Here is a 20,700-nt window from a genome sequence, read left to right as displayed (position 1 = left end):
TAAGCATTCAGAAAGCAGCCCTACCATTTTCAACCAAGGAGACATTGGTCCTAACATAACTTCCTTGAGCCTCATTTTCTTTATAAAATGAAGATGGTGGGGCACCTGCGTGGTCCAGTTGGTTAAGCCTCCAGCTCTTGATCTCAGCTCAGGTCTTGATCTCAGGATGGTGAGTTCAAGCCACGCTGGGCGTGGAACCCCCTTAAAAAAATAAATAAATAAAGATGGTAATGGGATGATTCAAAAGGGATTTTTTACAAAATCTAAATGAGGTAATTCATTTTTAAAAAGCACAATGTGGGCATTCATCACAATCCTGATGAATTACTACATTATTATTAGGATGGAACAATGGTCTCCATGTTGGTTAAGGACAGGTGGGGGTGGGATGCAGGGCTTTAAGATGTGGAGGCAGTATGAAGTCTGGCAGCCTCCAGCCTCTTGTACAGTCACAGAGATGGAGAGCTGAAGAGTCATGGACCAGGAATTTCATTCTAGTCTGCAGATCTGTTATGTGGTCAGCTCCATGGTTTTGCTTTTTAATTTTTAATTTGACCTTGGAGCTTTTGGTAGCATGTCCATTCTCTGGTAACTACTTTTCTCTATCTCCTCTCTACCTTCTATTTCCTCCTGGCCATTTTGCAACTTCACTTTACATTCCTGTCCCTAAAGGCACTTGTGTGTTTATAAATTTCTAACATACATGATAATATAACCTACAACTTTTAAAGCAAATAGAATGTGCTGCATTCTATGACCACTAATAAGGGAATGACATATTCAGATATAGATATGTTTCACTTTAATCTTCATGATAATATTAAACGTCAGTTGGCACTAGTATCCCTATTTTACAAATAAGAAAAGAGGATTTGAGAAGTTACTTCCTAAAATTACGTGTCTAAGAGGAAGCAGCTCTGAGAATCAAATGTATCTATGATCTATTTTACAACCTACGCACTGAATGACTGCTCTGTCGACTTTCCTAGACGTCAGGAAAAGGGTGAGCTTCGGGGGTAAAGAATATTAAAGTGGAGTACAGATCTAAATAATCTCATGAAGATCTGTCTGGCATCTAAAGAACTGTCCAATCAAACTTTGCTTGTGAACCTCCCCTACAATGACAGGAAAAGATAGAAAATGGGAGGAAATTACCTCCTGCTCAATCAGAGCATCATCCACCTTCCGTCTTTGCCCATCCTCTTTAGGAACATAACAACGTTTCATAAGTGCCACTGAGCTTCCTACTAACGGAAGTGGTTTTTAATTGGACATAAAGTCCCAAGCGTTTCAGAAAAGATGTTCATGGCATTTTATTTTGAGCTCAGATAACTCATAACATCAGCTTCACTACTACTTTTACATGTATTACACTTCTCACTAAAAATGTGCGTGAAATACAAAAGGTTACTTACCTGGTCCTTGAAAACAGGCGATGGAAATCCTGAATGTTTAGTCATTGATCTGAAACTCTGCGGGGGAAGAATGTAGCAATCCCATCAACAAAGCTCCCTCCCGGAAGCTAATCAAAAGGTGCCCTTAGAGTTGTCCCTTACCTGATGTCAAACTTAATTTCTTTATTTGTGAAATAGAGTGTTATTAACACATGGGCATGATTCGCAGGACTGTGGCTGTGAATAGCAAATAAAAAGGCTATAAAACAACTCAGTAAAGGGTTATCGCTTGGACTGCATTCAATACAATTTTCATGCTAGGGGTTTTCCTGATGATGGTTGCAGACTCACAGAAATTCCACAATTTGGGGGAAGATCAGCATGTGTACTAACAACCATTCGCATTCACACAAGTAAATAAATTACCCAGATGCCTTGGTATATAGTCTGTTCCTTTCAAAATGATGTCAGGCGGAAGAACCATGTTGGGATTCTAAAAGATAATAATGAATAAGAACCAGAAACCTGGAGATCTCAGGGGAACAGGCCCTTGTGAGGGCAGCTCTAGGACTTTCTCCTACTACTTAAGGGAGAGGCAATTAACCATCTGTGAATACCTAGCTTAACGTGTTGAGTGAACACACAGATGCATTTACATTATTATTATTTTTTTTTTTTTTGCCATTTCTTCCTCGTTTTCAGTTTAGGCATAATTCACTTACAGCAAATTTCATGCATTTTTGTGTATAGTCCTGAAAGTTGGTTAAATGCGTATGATCGTGAGCCACCAACACAATAAAAATAAAGACTAGTACCGTCTGTCCTCGAAGGTCCCTGTGTTCCTTTGTGGTGAAGCCCTCCTGCCACCCTCAGATCCTGAAACTGATTTTGTTCTTGAGACTTTTCCTCTGGAAAAAATGTCATATAAATGAGGTCATACACTATCTAATTTGTTGAGTCTGGCTTGTTTCACTCAGCATAAGGTGTATATGAGATTCATCCATTTCTTGCACATATCAGTGGTTTGTTCCTTTTTATTGTCAAGTAGTATTCTATTATGTGGACATAACCACACCGTCTATTTCTAGATTGTATTGATTACAGTTAGATCAGCTATAAACATTTGCATACAGAACTGTTGTATAAACATAGGTTTGAGTAAATACCTTGAAGTGAGATGGTTAGCAGATATGGTAGATTTATGTTTAACCTTATCAGACATTGCCAAATGATTTTTTAAAGTTTATTTTTATTTTTGACAGAGAGAGAAAGTGGGGGGGGGGGGCGGAGGGAGAGCACACAAGTGGCGGAGGGGCAGAGAGCGAAAGAGAGAGACAGAGAATCTGAAGCAGGGTCCAGGCTCTGAGCAGTCAGCACAAAGTCTAGCATGGGGCTCAAGCCCATGAACCATGAGATCATGCCTGAGCAGAACTCAGACACTTAATCTGCTGAGCCACCCAGGTGCCCAGCTGAACAATTTTTTTGAGTAATGTGCCATTTTGTATTTCCATTGGTAGTCCATGATAATCTCAATTTCCTCATGTCATTGCCAAACCTTAGTACTGTCTACCCCAGGGTAGAGTATTGCTGACAGAACAAAGAGCCTGAATGAAAATTCTAAGGCTGTGAGAAATTATGTTGGTTATGGAGCAAGAGAAGTCCATTAGCCTCACAACAGCATGTGGCAGAACTATTGCAGAAGGGAAAATCACAGCTGCCAAGAGCTGTGATACTGTTTGGGGAAAATAAGGGACAAGTCAAACATTAAAAAGGGATATTCAGGAAATGATACAGGGGCTTTGTAAAGCTCTGACATATTTCTGGGTATGCACATGTAGTATGCAGGTAAAAACAGAGCTGATGCCAGTTACTTATTCCTGGCTGATCTTATGGTTCCCCGCCAAGAAGAAAGCAAAAACCAGGGAAGATTTGTCAACTGCCCAAACTTTGAATAAATTACCCAAACCATTCCCAGAACCTTCCTTCAAAATGGGTCTAAGAAAAACTTCCGCTGACCACTGATACAGTGGCTACCCTTAAGAGCACAGGCTTATAAATAAGAACAAGGGTTGAAAAGATTGGGCTGAAACTTCAAAGGCTACACACAGAAGGGAAACAGACTCTAAAATCAGTGTAGTTCGATCAATGAAACAAGAATGAGTATCAAACAACAACTCTGGGAATGGTCAGAATTCAAAGTTTCTATACTATGTGATCTGAAGGGCCCATTTTTTCAGCCAAAAAAAAAATTGTAAGGCATGAAAATAAGGAGAAAAATGTGGTCCAAACAAAGGGGAGAACAGTCAATAGAAACTCTCTGAGGGAGGTCAGATATATTCAAAGAACTGAAGAAAACAAGGAGAGGAAAATATGATGCCAGTGATTCATCTAATAAAGAGTAGCAATAAACAAGATGAAAGTTATAAAAAAGGAAGAAGCTGTAATTTTGGAGTCCAAATTTTAACTGCATCAAAATTCAATTGTTTTTCCATATCAAGCAATGCCATGAATACAAGTTTTAAAAACACAAATCACAAATTGGAAGAAAGTGTTTGCAAATACAATAGCCAATTTAAAAGTTCATTTTGAGACTGTAGACATCTCGCAACTCAATTATGAGAAAACAAACATTTCGATTAAAAAGCGGGGAAAGGTTTGAAGAGATGTGCTAACAAAGAAAGCGTATGAGTGCTAAGAAGCACATGAAAAGATACAAAATATCAATAACCATAAATACGAAAACCAGAAGGAGACACCAGTTCACACACATTTGTATGGCTGCCATTGAGTAAACAGATAATAACAGATGCTTGTACAGCTGTGGTAAAGGAGAGTCCTCTTACCTCACTGGTAGTATTTGAAGTTGGGGTTACTGGAGAGGCTGGAAAATTGGGACAAACTCTTGGTAGAATAATGAGGTCGAATAAAATCCTCTGCGGTCTCATTATACAAAAAAAGCAAATAACTACTGGAGGAAGGAAGTCTGTTTCAGGCACAAAGACAATATCACTCACAAGATATATCTGTCTTTAGAAGGTAAAGGAGTGAGGTGCTAGGGCACTGCTCTGGAAACTTCTGAAGATATTAAGGACAGAAGACTTTTTATTTTAGTTTTTGTATATTTTTAGTGTTTACTTATTTTGAGGGAGAGAGAGAGAGCACAAGCAGGAGAAAGGCAGAAAGAGAGGGAGAGAGAGGATCCCAAGCAGGCTCCACACTGTCAGCACAGAGTCTGATGTGGGACTCAAACTCACTACCCACGAGACCATGACCCAAGCCAAAATCAAGAGTCAGATGCTTAACTGACTGACCCACCCAGGCACCCCCATGAAGACTTTTTAAAGTTCCAATCAAAATTCCTGGGAGGAAGCAGCTGAAATTCTAGTGATTATAACGACTCTAGAAGCTCAGTGTATCTAAGGGATAAATTTATCCTCTCCATCCACTGCAAGTGTGGGTCCTTTCAATCCAATAGCTTATGAACTAAGAAGAAAAGTTAGCTCATCCCGTATACACATCCAATATATAATATTGAACTAGGGTAAAGATAATAAGGAAAAAGCCACCAACTCATTCATAAAAGTGAACAAAGGAAGACAAAGTTAATTCCAGAATTTTGCTGAGTTGACAAAGGCCCTTCCACCATGAGGATGATAGATAATTCTTCATTATATCTTGATTCTTATTTTTGTGACGAACTCTATTTGCCATTCTTTTTCCTAGAACCTCGTTCAGTTTTTTGGAAATTGTTTTCTTACCCATTATTCTTTATTTACAACTTGTGAAGTGATTTTGAAGGGTCTGTTCTCCTTGAGGAACATCATTTGGCAGACTTACTTCCACCCATGCAATTTTTTAATTTCCACAGGTGGTTTAAGACTTTTCAATGAAGGCATAACCTTCTTAGAGATGCAGCTCCTTAAAAAACCTAGATGTTTCTTATCTGTTTGCTCCCATATTCTAGTCACCACACCCCAAATTATTTTCTAGATATAGCTCTCTAGATTATTTTATTTATTTTCCTCCTTACTCCTGTATCTTTCTCTCTTAACTTAATAATGCCTGTGATTTTAAGGGACACATGGATGCTGATGTTTATAGCAGTGCCATCAACAATAGCCAAATTATGGAAAGAGCTCAAATGTCCATTGACTGATGAATGGATAAAGAAGTTGTGGTGTTTATAATACCATGGAATATTATTCAGCCACAAAAAAGAATGAAATTTTGCCATTGGCAATGACATGGATGGAGCTAGAGAGTATTATGCTAAGCAATATAAGTCAGTCAGAGAAAGACAAATACCATATGATTTCTCTCATATGTGGAACTTAAGAAACAAAACATGAACATAACGGGGAAAAAGAGAGAGGCAAACCATAAAACAGACTCTTAACTAAAGAGAACAAGCTGAGGATTGCTGGAGGGGGGGGCAGGGAATGGGTTAAATGAGTGATGGGTATTAAGGGAACTTGTTGTGATGAGCACTGGGTGTTATATAGAAGTGATGAATCTCTAAATTCTACTCCTGAATCTAATATTATGCTATATGTTAACCAACTGGAATGTAAATAAAAACCCAAAACTACTAAAAATACTATAAAGAAAGGAAGAAAGAAGGAAAGACTATGGTTGACATATTGTTGGTGACTAATAGATTGTGGTTTAAAATTACAATGATTTTTACTTGCTTATGTGGTATCCAAAATTGGATGCTGACCAAAGGGGAGAAAGAAAGGACGTTATGGGAAAAAGTAGTAAAGTTTGAATAAACTCTGGACTTCACTTACCAGTAAAGTACCAACGTTGGATTCTTTGCCTTGAAAAATGCAACATGATAATGTAAGACAATAAAACTTTAGGTGCAAAGTTTTGAGGGAAACTAGGTGAGTGGATATCCAGGAGTTTTTGGTGCTACCTGTGAAACTTTTGTGTAAATCCAAAACAATTCCAACATTAAAAGTTTATGAGAGCTCTCTCCCCGGTCTCTCACCGCTGCGTTGGTGCAGGTAGGGGATTGAGCTCGAGCTAGCTCGAATAAAGGCTCTTTTGCTTTAAAAAAAAAAGCTTATGAGAAATAATTTAAACAGTGGGCTCTCTAGATGGCATACAAAGGGCTCAACAGAACTTCTCTTCAGTGAAACAACATCCTCACTGGTGGAAATTTTTTTTAACCCCAACAATTTGAAATCCTTTGAACCTGTCTTAAGGACATACAGCAAATGGAGAAACATGTGCTTGAGGAGATCTGCTCAGTCTCCTAAGAACAGCATTGTGGCATTTAGGCCATGATCCACTTCCATCACCTTCCCCAGCTCTGTGCGGTAGAAGTTACGTTACAGGCAAATGTGTCCAAGAAGGCAGGGGTACTTTCTAACTCCAGGTTCCATTGTGGGCTACAGTATCATTCTCTGCAGGGTGGGACACAGGCATCTCTCATTCTCTCCACGTCCACATTGCAGAAGCATGATTCCCAATGAGCAAGGCTGGGAGAGGGGGGCAGAGGCTGTCATCTCCCATCCAGTTAATAGGGTAAAAGCTTTGTCCAACATACAGAAGGCTGAGAGTTTAGGGACCCAATGGCCTCTGCCTCAATTTGTTTGTTGGGTAGTGATTTCACATTGGGAAGGACAGGCCAAGAAACCCAGGGCTATGGTCTTCCCCCTAGCACTTGCTTAAAGAAGAAGAGTAACATTCTGGGAGAGCTGGATCCTGTCTCCTCCTCCAGTCCTAGTACAATGGCACAGAGTTTCTATTCAGAGAGTAGGCAGTCAATGAAGACAAGAACTCTGAAGCTTTGCCTGAGGTGAATGACTTTATTTAGAGCAGGTGAGAAGTTCATGCCTAAGAGTATTATGGAAAACCATGGAGCATTTGGTGATAAGCAATTAAAAGAGGGTTGGAAAATTTCATGATACTGGTAGCAAAACATAAAATGGCAGAGCATCCAGTAGATTTCAAGAGAGAACAGGAGCAAGAGATAGTCAAGAAAAGTCCTCCTAAAATCATACTCATGCTTAAGGGTCCTGAGGGATGAATACATACCTTACATTGCATCCACTTAAGAGTCATAAAAGCAGGATGCAGAGAAAATGCAAAAGCTTTACCAAACCACACAGTAATCCATAAGCAAAGAGCCTTGAACCCTTAGCACACTTGAGCACAACCTTCGACTAAACACTGGATGAAGAATAAACTACTGTAATCCAGGTATAACTCTAAAGGAGTAGTGTCTGAAAAAAGTCATGCTTATCCCTGTTGATCTGGAAGACGTTGTGCATTCCCAAGGTCACACTCCCTGGAGAGTCATAGGAAGGAAAATTTCTAGTCCCTGGATGAACGTAGGGCAAAATTATAATGTCGCTGAACTGTGAAAGCCATATCCAACACACAGAAACATCCAATGGTAAAATGTGAAAATTGGTGTCTACCTGATTCAGGAGATTTAAGAACAATTTTTTATGTGGAAATGGTGCATGAGTCCCAAGAGTAATCCATAGGCAGGCAGGCTAAAAGATAAATAGGGGAAAAGGTAGGGTCAAGGACATCAGAACCCGCATACTTCAGGGGAAATAGATACACTTTGCTGAATTAGTTCTGCAAGTCATTAGCCACATAAATAAATGACTGGAGAGTGAGATTAGCAGGACAGAGGGATAGGAAATCAATATCCACGTTCCCTGACAGAAAAACAAATTTAACACTATAAGTAACGAAACACCCTTATGAGAAGTGCAAAGTCCAGATCGATGTCTTGTGTGTTGAAATCTCAACCCTGAGTACTTCAAAGTGTGTTCTTATTTGGAAGTAGGATTGTTGCAGATTTACTTATTTAAGATGAGGTTCCACTGGGGTAGGGTGGGCCCCAAATCTTATAGGAGTCTAATAGGACTCCCTTTAAAAAGGGAAAATTTAGACAGATGCAGGCACAAGGGAATAACACCATGTGAAGAGGAAGACAGAGGTCAGAATGATCAGCAGACCAAGGAATGCAAACGAACGCCAGCACATCACCCTGATGCTCGGAGACAGATATGAGACAATTTCTCCCTTACAGAATTCTCAAGCAACCAACGGAACCAACCCCATCGACACATTGACCTCAGATTTCTAGCATCCAGAAATGTGAGACGATACATTTCTGTCAATGCCACCTTCTTTGTGGCGCTTTTTAAGAGCAGTCTTAGGAAATTAATATAGGCAACAATATGGATGAATCTCAGATACATCTTACGTGAAGGAATCCAGACACAAAGGCTACACACACTAGGACTCAACTTACAGGACATTATTGCAAAGGCAAAATTACATGGACGAGCCGTTACGTGGTTTCCAGGGACAGCAGGTGGGACAAGGGGTGAAATATAAGAACATGTGACACAAAACCAGGTGTGCACCCTGATCAGATCCAGTTAGGTCCCCACAGGCTGTTTAATTGCTTCTCCCTAAGAAGGCGGATGAAAGCTACAGACGCCCTCCTGGGGGACATGCATGGAGAACTCCGTGTCTATCTCACTCCCTCCTGATTCCATGAGATAGCCCCTGAAATCCCAGTAGGACTCAACATGACATCATTTCAGAGGGACCAGGCCATGTGCCACGCCCCTCTGGCCATCATTTATGCAGCTGACTGCTATCCTTGCTGGTACATGCAGACCTTCCTCCCTGACCTTGGACCTGAGAATTTGTTTCCAGCCTGCGATCGTGGCCAGGGAAAACATCTCCTCATGGAAATGATATTGATTGAGTTCCAGGTGAGAACCCCTCAGCAAGGTGTTTTCTAGAGCTTCCTCCTTTGCTCATCATCACACAATTCTGTGAATTATGTAGGAGAGGTGATTTTATCCTTTATTTTACAAATAGGGAGAGAACAAGCGGCTGCTCCAAAAGCGTAGTCAGAACTAAGGGTGGGTTTAGGACTTGGATCATGTTTGTGACTCCATGTTGGGATCTTTCCTCCAATTTTACCTGTCTTAGAAGTCTTGGAATTTTCACTAGTACCTGATAGAGAACATCTCCAGTAGTATATATGCATTATTTCATAGCAAAAAGTCTGATTTCAGACTCACTATTCAGGATTGCCTGTCTCTTCTTTTCCGCCAGCGAGGTAAGCTTCTATGTTGCGTGTATTTTTTTTTTTTTTTAGTAAGAAGTATAATTCATGCAAAATCCATGGGGCGCTCTACCTACTATGAGTTATTTGAGCACGGAAATAGATGATTTGAACATTATTCCTAAAGCAGTGAGCTGAGGCTGGGATTTTAGTATTAAAATTTCTATCAATGAGGAGTTTAGTGATATCTATGGAATAACATCAACTGCTTCCTTTAAAAAGATCAGCCAAATTATATACCTTCTCATATCCTCAGGTGTCTTAATGGTAAAGTGGGAATAATCAAAATTCTACTTACCTCAGGATGAATTTAAATGAAATGGTATATTTTATACATGTATATTAACACATGCATAAATATATGTACACATGCATACATAGAAATATATATGCATGTAGTTCTTACTCTTTGCAGGACGTTCCATATTCTGAGATGTTATGACTGTCGATGGTTGACAGACCTAATGACTTCAGGGGCTAGGCTTGGAGAATGAGGATGTGAAAGAATCAGGAGAACAATGGTAGATAATGATTTGTGAGGGTAGTTGTCTTTCTAAAGGGCCTCAGATTATAATTAAGATTTAAGACACTGTTCCTACACAAGAACATATCACATAAAAATTTTTAAACATGGAGCTCTCCACCAAAACAGACCTGAAGACTCAAGCTAGCCAACAAACCAGGACTTTTCAACTCTTGATCTTGGTGATTCAACTATGAGATGATAGTAATGGGAGGAAGAATGAGTTTAAGAAAGGACACTCTTTTGACTCATGCTAAAATAAGGATTTTAATTTCTGTGATGTTGGCTGTGATCTGTCCTCTTTCATTTGTGAGTTTTGTCTATTTGGGTCCTTTGTCTTTTCTTTTTGATAAGCTGGCTAGGGGTTTATCAATTTTGTTTATTCTTTCAGAGAACCAGATCTTAGTTTCATTCATCTGTTCTGTGATTTTTTTTTGTTTCCATATTATTTATTTCTGCTCTAATCTTTATTATTTCCCTTCTTCTGCTGGCTTCGGGCTTTGTTTGCTGCTCCTTTCTGCCACCTTTAGGTTTAAGGTTAGGCTGTGTATTTGAGACCTTTCATACTTCTTCAGATAGGCCTGAATTGCAATATACTTCCCTCGTAGGACTGTCTTTGCTACATCCCAAAGGTTTTGGACTGTTGTACTTTCATTTTCATTTGCTCCCATGTATTTTTTTAGTTTCTTCTTTAATTTACTCATTAACCCATTCATTATTTAATAGGATGTTCTTTAACCTGCGTGTATTTGAAGCCTTCCAATTTTTTTCTTGTGATTGATTTTAAGTTTCATAGCCTTGTGATCTGAAAAAATGTATGGCATGATCTCGATCTCTTTGAACTTAGTGGGGCATATTTGTGACCCAGTATGTGATCTGTTCTGGAGAATGTCCCATGTACCCTCAAGAAGAATGTGTAGTCTGATGCTTTAGGATAAAATGTTCTGAATATATCTGGTAAGTCCATCCAGTCCAGTGTGTCATTCAAAGCCATTGTTTCCCTGTTGATTTTCTGCTTGGATGATCTGTCCATTGATGTAAGGGGGATGTTAAAGTCCCCCACTATTATTGTATTATTATCAATGAGTTTCTTTTTTTATTTTTAAAAGAAATTTATTTTTTAATGTTTATTTATTTTTGAGAAACAGAGAGAGACAGACAGAGTGCGAGGTGGGAAGGGGCAGAGAGAGAGAGAGAGAGAGAGAGAGAGAGAATCCAAAGCAGACTCCAGGCTTTGAGCTGTCAGCAAAGAGCCCAACACAGGGCTCGAACTCACAGACTGTGAGATCATGACCTGAGCTGGTGTTGGGTGCTTAACCGACTGAGCCACCCAGGTGCCCCATCAATGAGTTTCTTTATGTTTGTTATTAATTGATTTATATACTTTGGTGGTTGAAGATGTGGGGATAAATATTTACAATAGTTAGGTCTTCTCGATGGATAGATCCCTTAATTATGATACATTGCCCTTCTTCATCTTTTATTGCAGTCTGTTTTAAAGTCTGGTTTGTCTGACATAAGTATGGCTACTCCAGCTTTCTTTTGGCATCCATTAGTATGATAGATAGTTTTCCATCCCCTCACTTTCAATCTGCAGGTGTCTTTAGGTCTAAAAGGAGTCTCCTGCAGACAGCATATAGATGGGTCTTGGTTTTTTTTTTTTTATCCATTCTGATACCATATGTCTTTTGATTAGAACATTTAGTCCATTTACATTCAGAGTTATTATTGAAAGATATGGATTTAGTGCACATCCTGAAGATGTGCTCAGGTGAGGGATATCAGAAGGCTTTGTCCACCTGCACTTCCCACCTCACTACAGTCTCCATCTTCTATGGGACAGTCCTCTTCATGTACGCCCAGCCCAGCTCCAGCCATTCCACGGACTCAGATAAAATTGCGTCCGTGTTCTACACTGTGGTAATTCCCATGCTAAACCCCCTGGTGTATAGCCTAAGGAACAAAGAGGTGAAAAACGCATTCAAGAAGGTGGTTGAGAAGGCAAAATTGTCTCTAAGCGTTGCCTCTTAAAGTTATAAGATCCACAGTGACCTGTGTTGTTCTTCTCAGATCCCCAATAGGCAATGATTCACATTTAAAAAAATCAAAGTATAATTAACATATAATGTTATATTAGTGCTGGTGTACAACATAATGATTCAACAATTATATGCTACTTAGTGCTCACCACAATAATTGTAGCCACCATCTGTCACCAAACAACATTATTACCATCTTATTGGCTGACTATATTCCCTATGCGGTAGTTTTCGTTTCCATGACTTACTTATTTTGTAAGTTTATTTTGAAAGTTATTTATTTATTTTGGAAGTTTATTTATTTTGGAAGTTTAACTCTTTTTTTAAACGTTTGTTTATTTTTGAGAGAGAGGTAGAGTGCAAGTGGGGGAGGGGCAGAGAGAGAGGGAGACGCAGAATCCGAAGCAGGCTCCAGGCTCTGAGCTGTCAGAGCAGAGCCCGACGCGAGACTAGAACTCACAAGCTGTGAGATCCTGACCTGAGACGAAGTCGGAGGCCCAACCAACTGAGCCACCCAGGTGCCCCTGGAAGCTTAACTCTTAATCTCCTTTATCTCTTCCATCCATCCTCCTATCCACCTCCTCTCTTGGCAACCACCAGATCCCTACATTTGAGTCTGCTTTTTTTTTTGTCGCTTCTTGTCTCTTTTTTTTTTTATCATTTGTTTTGTTTCTCAAATTCCACATATGACTGAATCCACACATGACATATTATTGGCCATACTGCACCTAGATTACTGGAGTGATGTCATTTCTTATTCAAACGTCTCTCATCTGGAAAAGAAAATGGTATGTTCACATATGTGATACCTGAACAAGGATGGCCAAAGGGGCCTTAAAATTTTGGAGCCCTGTTTTTAATCAATCTTATAACTTTATGTCTTATTTAGTCTACCATGTGGCAATGCATACCTCTATGTAAATCGTGGCACACATAAGCTCATGAAGAGAAGCATACGCAAGAATCCCATATGTGCACAGACAAAAAGGAATGGGGAATTTGTTAAAGGTGTTGGATGCAGTGTTTTCTAGTTTTAAAAAGTTTGAGTAGTAAATTTAGATATCAGAATATAAATTTGTGTCTGACATTATTTTTTTCTCTAGGCGAAAAACTATTGGGGCACAGGGCGGCTCACTTGGTTAAGTTTCCATCTCTTGATTTTGGCTCAAGTCATGATCTTATGGTTGTTGAGCTCAAGCCCTGCATTGGTCTCAGCCTGATAGTGTGCAGTTTTCTTGGGATTCTCTCTCTCTTACTCTCTCTCTTCCCCTCCACTGCTCGTGGGTGCGCACGCTGTCTCTCACAAAGTAAATAAATAAACTGGAAAAGAAAGAAAAACTATTTCAAGAGACCAAAATGAAGAAAAACATGACAAAAATTTTAATTTAAATCCAAATTAGTTAACATATAGTGTAATAATGATTTCAGGAATAGAATTTAGTGATTCATCATTTACCTGTAACACCCCAATGCTCATCCCAACAAGTGCCCATCACCCATTTAGCCCATCCCCCCACCCGACACCCTTCCAGCAACCCTGAGTTTGTTCTCTGTATTTAAGAGTTTCTTATGGTTTGTCCCCCTCTCTCTTTTTATCTTATTTTTACTTCCCTTCCCCTATGTTAATCTGTTTTATTTCTTAAATTCCACATATGAGTGAAAGCATATGATGTTTGTTTTTCTCTATTTTACTTAGTGTAATACACTAACTCCAGTTCCACCCATGTTGTTGCAAATGGCAAGATTTCATTCTCTTTCATCGCTGAGTAGTATACCACATCTTTTTTTTTTTTTTTATCCATTCATCTGTCGATGGACATTGGCGCTCTTTCCAATTTGGCTATTGTCAATAGTACTGCTATAAACATTGGGGTGCAATAACATAATTTTTTAAATAAAGTTATATGCTTTGGGGGCACGTTTATTCAGATCTATAAACATACAATATATCAAAGGAATTAATTTTTCTATCTTCAGGAGCGTGTGGTAGAAATAGGATGGTCACAGGATCATTTTCAAAAGCAAGAAGACCAAAATACAAGGGAAGAAAATGGTCAGTGGATAGTAAAGACATTTTAAAAAATTTTCCGTGTAGGGCTACCAACTTTTCAACTTTGTAAGATAAATACACTGAGTATGATAGTGTTATCTATTTTTCTGTCTGGAAATACTATGAGATGGCTAGTGCCCCTCCGTTAGTTTCATATGAGCTACATCGTGTCTTCTGCTCCCCTATTCGCTCCCTCCTCTTCACTCACACTGAGTTCTTTACTGTTGTCAACGCTCAGAAAGCCCCCTCATTTCCCTCGAGTCTTTGCTTAAATGTTACGGTATCATAGTCACCCCACCCCCATGGACACTGTGCCCAATTTACTTTATTCTTCATGGTTGTGATCAACTATTTCTATTTATTTCTTTGTTTATTCATTTCTCTATCTACCTAGAATGTACATTGCACGAGAAGAGTGGATTTGTGTTCCTTGCTACAACTTCATCCCCAATAATTGAGTTATGGCCTGGTTTGTACTAATTTCTCAACAAACATTGGTTAAATTAATGAATAAACTACTCGTTTGAGTCCAGCAGTAACTATGTCTGAACCATGGATAACTATAGTTGATTACTCATTATATAGTTCTTTAGAAAGGAATTTTAGAGCGTTTCATAAGATGCCGTTTTCTTTTTTCTTTTTTTAACATTCTTTCATTCTCTATTTACATTTCCCACTTTTGGACAATAACTTTTTGGAAACCACACTGTCAAACAGATCATATAAAAACCATTATAATTCTTTTGTATGAGGAATTTCTCACTAAATGAAAAATAACACATGAAATACATTACATTTAATGAAGTGTAATAACAAAATCTGATACTGCAAAAAGTTTCCTAACTAACTCAATTTGCAAAATTTCTTGATAAATGATGATTATTCAATCAACTCCAATGATTCTAAACATCCACAGAAAATGTAAGTATGGAAATTCTTTACAACAATATTACATATCCTACCTTAATGTGCTAATATAATAGATAATAATGGTGTATTTTATTGGCTTTTAGGAGAGATATTTTTATAAGAAACCTACCAAAAGGAATATATACCCACCTTCCTTTTCTATCTCTATAATTTCAGAAACACTCAACTTCTCAAGATTTGTGAAACTGCTTGAATGTCCTAAGATGTCTGTGTGGTGCAACAAAAATATCTGGCTCTGCTCTCACCGCTGTTGTTTCACATAGTGTTGGAAGTTCTCGCATCAGCAATCAGACAACAAAGTGAAATCAAAGGCAAAAAATTGGCAAAGATGAAGTCAAACCTTCACTTTTTGCAGACGACATGATACTCTACATGGAAAACCCGGCAAACTCCACCAAAAGTCTGCTAGAACCCATATGTGAATTCAGCAAAGTCGCAGGGTACAAAATTAATGTACAGAAATCAGTTGCATTCTTATACACTAATAATGAAGCAACAGAAAGTCAAAGAAACCGATCCCATTCACAATTGCACCAAGAATCATAAAATACCTAGGAATGAACCTAACCAAAGATGTAAAAGATCTGCATGCTGAAAACTATAAAAAGCTTATGAAGGAAATTGAAGAAGATACAAAGAAATGGAAAAACATTCCGTGCTCATGGACTGGAAGAATAAATATTGTTAAAATGTCAATACTACCCGAAGCAATCTACACTTTCAATGCAACCCCAATCAAAATTGCACCAGCATTCTTCTTGAAGCTAGAACAAGCAATCCTAAAATTTGTATGGAACCACAAAAGACCCCTAATAGCCAAGGTAATATTGAAGAAGAAAATCAAAGCATGAGGCATCACAATCTCAGACTTTAGCCTCTACTACCAAGCTGTAATCATCAAGACAGTATGGTATTGGCACAAAAAACAGGCACATAGACCAATGGAATAGAATAGAGACTCCAGAGTTGAACCCACAAATATATGGCCAACTCATCTTTGACAAAGCAGGAAAGAACATCCAATGGAAAAAAGACAGCCTCTTTAACAAATGGTGCTGGGAGAACTGGGCAGCAATATGCAGAAGAATGAAACTAGATCACTTTCTTACACCATTCACAAAGGTAAACTCAAAATGGATGAAGGACCTGAATGTGAGACAGGAAACCATTAAACCCTAAAGGAGAAAGCAGGAAAAAACCTGTCTGACCTCAGCTGCAGCAATTTCTTACTTGACACATCTCCAAAGGCAAGGGAATTAAAAGCAAAAATTAACTATTGGGACCTCATCAAGATAAAAAGCTTCTTCACTGCAAAGGAAACAATTAACAAAACTAAAAGGCAACCAATGGAATGGGAAAAGATATTTGCAAATGACATATCGGAAAAGGACTAGTATCCAAAATCTATAAAGAACTTACCACACTCCACACCCAAAAACCAAATAATCAGTGAAGAAATGGGCAGAAGACATGAATAGACACTTCTCTAAAGAAGACATCCAGATGGCCAACAGACACATGAAAAGATGCTCAACGTCACTCCTCATCAGGGAAATACAAATCAAAACCACACTGAGATACCACCTCACACAGGTCAGAGTGGCTAAAATGAACAAATCAGGAGACTATAGATGCTGGCGAGGATGTGGAGAAACGGGAACCCTCTTGCACTGTTGGTGGGAATGCAAACTGGTGCAGCCACTCTGGAAAACAGTGTGGAGGTTCCTCAAAAAATTAAAAATAGACCTACCCTATGACCCAGCAATAGCACTACTAGGAATTTACCCAAGGGATACAGGAGTGCGGATGCATAGGGGCACTTGTACCTCAAAGTTTATAGCAACATTTTCAACAATAGCCAAATTATGAAAAAGCCTAAAGGTCCATCAAGTGATGAATGGATAAAGAAGACGTGGTTCATATATACAATGGAACACTACTTGGCAATGAGAAAGAATGAAATCTGGCCATTTGTAGCAATGTGGATGGAACTGGAGAGTATTATGCTAATGAAATAAGTCAGGCAGAGAAAGACAGATACCATATGTTTTCACTCTTATGTGGAACTTTAGAAACAACAGAAGATCATGGGAGGGGGAAGGGGGAAAATAAAAGTTACAGAAAGGGAGGGAGGCAAACCATAAGAAACTCTTAAATACTGAGAAGAAGCTGAGGGTTGATGGGGGGGTGGGGGAGAAGGGAAAGTGGGTGATGGGCATTGAGGAGGACACCTGTTGGGATGAGCACTGGGTGTTGTATGGAAACCAATTTGACAATAAATTATGATATATATATATATATATATATATATATATATATATATATATATACATGTATACACACACACACACACACACACACACATCAGTCAGTGCTACAGAAGCTAAACATGAGAGAGGCATGGTCTGCCTGGGGTCAGGGATCATCTGTGACTTATTTACTAAGTGGCCTTTTTTTTAAAGGACTTTTGTTTAGTAAATAAACTAAGGTTGGCAAATAAATAAATGAATGAATGAATAAATAAATAAATAAACAAAAAAAATTTAAGTTCTCTGAAAGAATACACTCAGATTGGTTTTATTTCTTTCTTACGTGTTTGTAGAATTTGCTGGTAAAGATATCTATACTTAGAATTTTTTTGGAGAAAAAGTTTGAATTTCAGATCCAATTAAAAAAATACAGGGTTACTCAGATTTTCTAAAAAAAAAAAAAAATATATATATATATATATATGTATATGTATATGTATATGTATATATGGATATATCTGTGTCTGAAGTCTATAAAAATGGTAGGTCCTTTTCTGGAACCATTTCTTAATAATTACTTTAAATATATCATTACATTGAAAAAGGATTTTAAAGTTTCAAAAAAGTTTCTGAGATATTACAGACAAGTCCTACATACCTCTCACCCAGTTTCCCCTAATGGTAACATCTTCCCTTATCATAATACATTAGTCAAAACTAAAAAGCCATCATTGATACACTACTATTCTCTAAAATTCAAGAATTTACTTAGATTATTATTTTTTAACTAATATCATTGTGCTGTTACAGGGTCCGACCCTGGATACAACACTGCATATATTGTCCTGTCTCATTAGTCTCCTCTGATCTGTGACAGTGTCTCAGTTCTTCCTGGATTTTTCACTACATTAATAGCTTTGAGAAGTACTACTCAGGTATTTTGTAGAAAGTCTTTCAATTTGCGTTCACCTGATCTTTTTGTCATGGTTACACAGAGGTTTGGTCTTTGAGAAAGAGTGACAAGTACCATTCTTATCACCTCCCATCAGGGGACTTATATTACCTACATGACTTGTCACTGAGGATCTTAATCTTGGTCATCTAAACAAGATATGTTTTCTGGGTGCTTCAGATAATGTTACCTTTCTCCCCCTGCAAATTCTACACTTTAGAAACATGTCACTAAGTTCAGGTCACGGTCATGGTGGAAGGGACTACACTCCACCTCCTAGGGGAAACTTAAATATATTATTTAGGGTTTTTCTATAAGAAAACTTTATTTACTTACTTACTTAATTTCTTACTTACGTCAGTATGTACTTACATTGATCTGCTTTAAAATTTGGGGTACAGTTTGTACTATATTATTTATTTTATTGTTCAGATCACTCCATCTTTGACCATCGGGGGCACTTGCAGTTTTACTCTTGTTTCCTTGTGAGCTGCACCATCTTTCTGTTTTTTGAACTCCTCCTTACTTTCTGGAACTATAAAACATTCCAGGCTCCTGTTGTGCTATTCCGGTCCCAATCCAGTCATCAGCTCTTTCTCCAAAGAGTCCAGCTCACTCTCCATTGAAACTCAAATGAACCCAAACCCTCCAGCCCTCTTTCCTTTAACTGGAAAATGAAATAACGACTAGCTACAGGAGGCTAAGGACCTTCCTAAATTTTCTGAGGCATCTTGGGGTAGGGATTGTGTGCACATAAGTTCTCTTTTAGTCTCTCGGTTCCTGTTCTAAGTCCCTGCCTTTTTCTTACTTGTTCATCACTTCAAGCACCACACCTCCTCCTGAGCCTTTTTTTCCCCTGTGTCTACACTGCTTTTCCCCAAGGTAACATAAACTACTCATTCTCCTTCATTCTTCCAGAGAAACAAATAAACAGTAACCTTGTACTCAGTCAGAATGGAGGGGAAGTGAAGCCCAGATCGATGAACTGCTGCAAAGTAAATATTTGATATAAAACTGACCTTCAGGTTCATGAAGCATCATCTACTGTCAAACATCTCCTCCCAGTCAACTCTCTCCTAAAACCTTGGCTTCCCACCATGTTGTTAGCCTCTGTCCATCTTCTCTCTTCTCAGAGTTGAAAGTCTCAAAGCCCTATCTCTCTCGTTTCTCTGGGAAAAGACAGTATGCATTTACTCCATCATACAGGTTGGGACAATACTTAGAAGCTATGTAAAGCAAAGAAAAGTTATGGACTAGATTGTAGAGTACACCGTTATGAGATTTGTCACCCCACCATCCAACCAAAACCACTCAAAGTCATCCACCAACTTCGTATCACTATGACGTATTGCCAGTTCTAAGTCTTGACATTGTTTAACCTACCAGCAGATTTGACACGTCTGTTCCCTACTGATGCATTTCTCATCACTTGGTTTCCAGGACACCACTCACCTTTGTTGGCTCCTCATCTCTTTGACCTTTCATTGAGAAAGTTCCAGGTGTTGGTCCTTGAAACACTTTGCTTCTCTCTACCTACATTCTCTTACCTATGTTCTCATTCTCACGGTTTAAATACCATCTACATGCTGAAAATTCCAAATTTGTACCTCTGCTCCAGTGCTAAACCAAAATAAGCAATTAAACAAATAAAATGTAATTTAAGAGATTTATTTAAATATCTGAAGAAGATAAGAGCAGATAAGAGATAAAAAGCTATTTTAGATGGTGTGATTGAGAAAAGGGCTCTTAATGAAGCAGTGTGAGATCCAGGAAAAGGACTTTCCACTAGGGCAAAAACAAGCCAGAGACACAGTTTTGGAGACAGAGTAGAAGTTCAGATTCAGTTCCTAATTGTGTGGCAGTATACTGGCTTTCCTCAAGGAACATTTTTTTAAAATTCCAGACTATTGAGATTTCAGCTAAGCACATTGCCTTTCAGGCAGAGGTAAAATTTTGTGGTTGGTTTATCATTGATTTTTTTGTGGTCTTATGACTGAACTCTTGCCAGTGGAATGTACTCAGAGGTAATGTGACCAGCTATTATATCACTTTCTTGAAAAGAAATTATATTTCCTTCAACCCATCCCTTTCTCCTTTCCTGCAGGTAGAATAGTGATGATAAGGACAGAATTTCAACACTCTGCAAGATGATAGAGAGAGGCTGTGTGGACTGAACTTGGCCCAGAATGACCGATGGGTGCCATGTCCAGAGAGTTCATATTTATCCTACCCCAGGTATCCACCATTTGAAATGAATTGGTATTGTATTTAAGCCACTGTGTTTTGGCTTTCTTCGTTATAGCAGTTTAATCTAATTTCCAATTGTGATAGATGAACTATGGACACAAATTCTTTGCAGCTGTTTTCCTCAAGAGATGGAGTCTTCCATGCCCGATCCATGCTTGCATCGGGGCCAGCCCTTTGACATCATGGATTAGGATGATGTGGCA

The 20,700-nt window shown here is 38.6% G+C and overlaps 1 pseudogene; it reads left to right on the top strand.

The window, feature by feature from the left end:
• LOC102951528 overlaps positions 1-12,061 on the top strand; it is a 43,159-nt pseudogene extending 31,098 nt beyond the window's left edge.
• Positions 12,062-20,700: the final 8,639 nt, after the last annotated feature.

This window comes from Panthera tigris, chromosome D1 (genome assembly GCF_018350195.1).
Source record: "Panthera tigris isolate Pti1 chromosome D1, P.tigris_Pti1_mat1.1, whole genome shotgun sequence".
Lineage (NCBI taxonomy): Eukaryota > Metazoa > Chordata > Mammalia > Carnivora > Felidae > Panthera > Panthera tigris.
The sequence above is the reverse complement of the archived record's forward strand: the minus strand, read 5'-3'. Positions and strand labels throughout refer to the sequence as shown.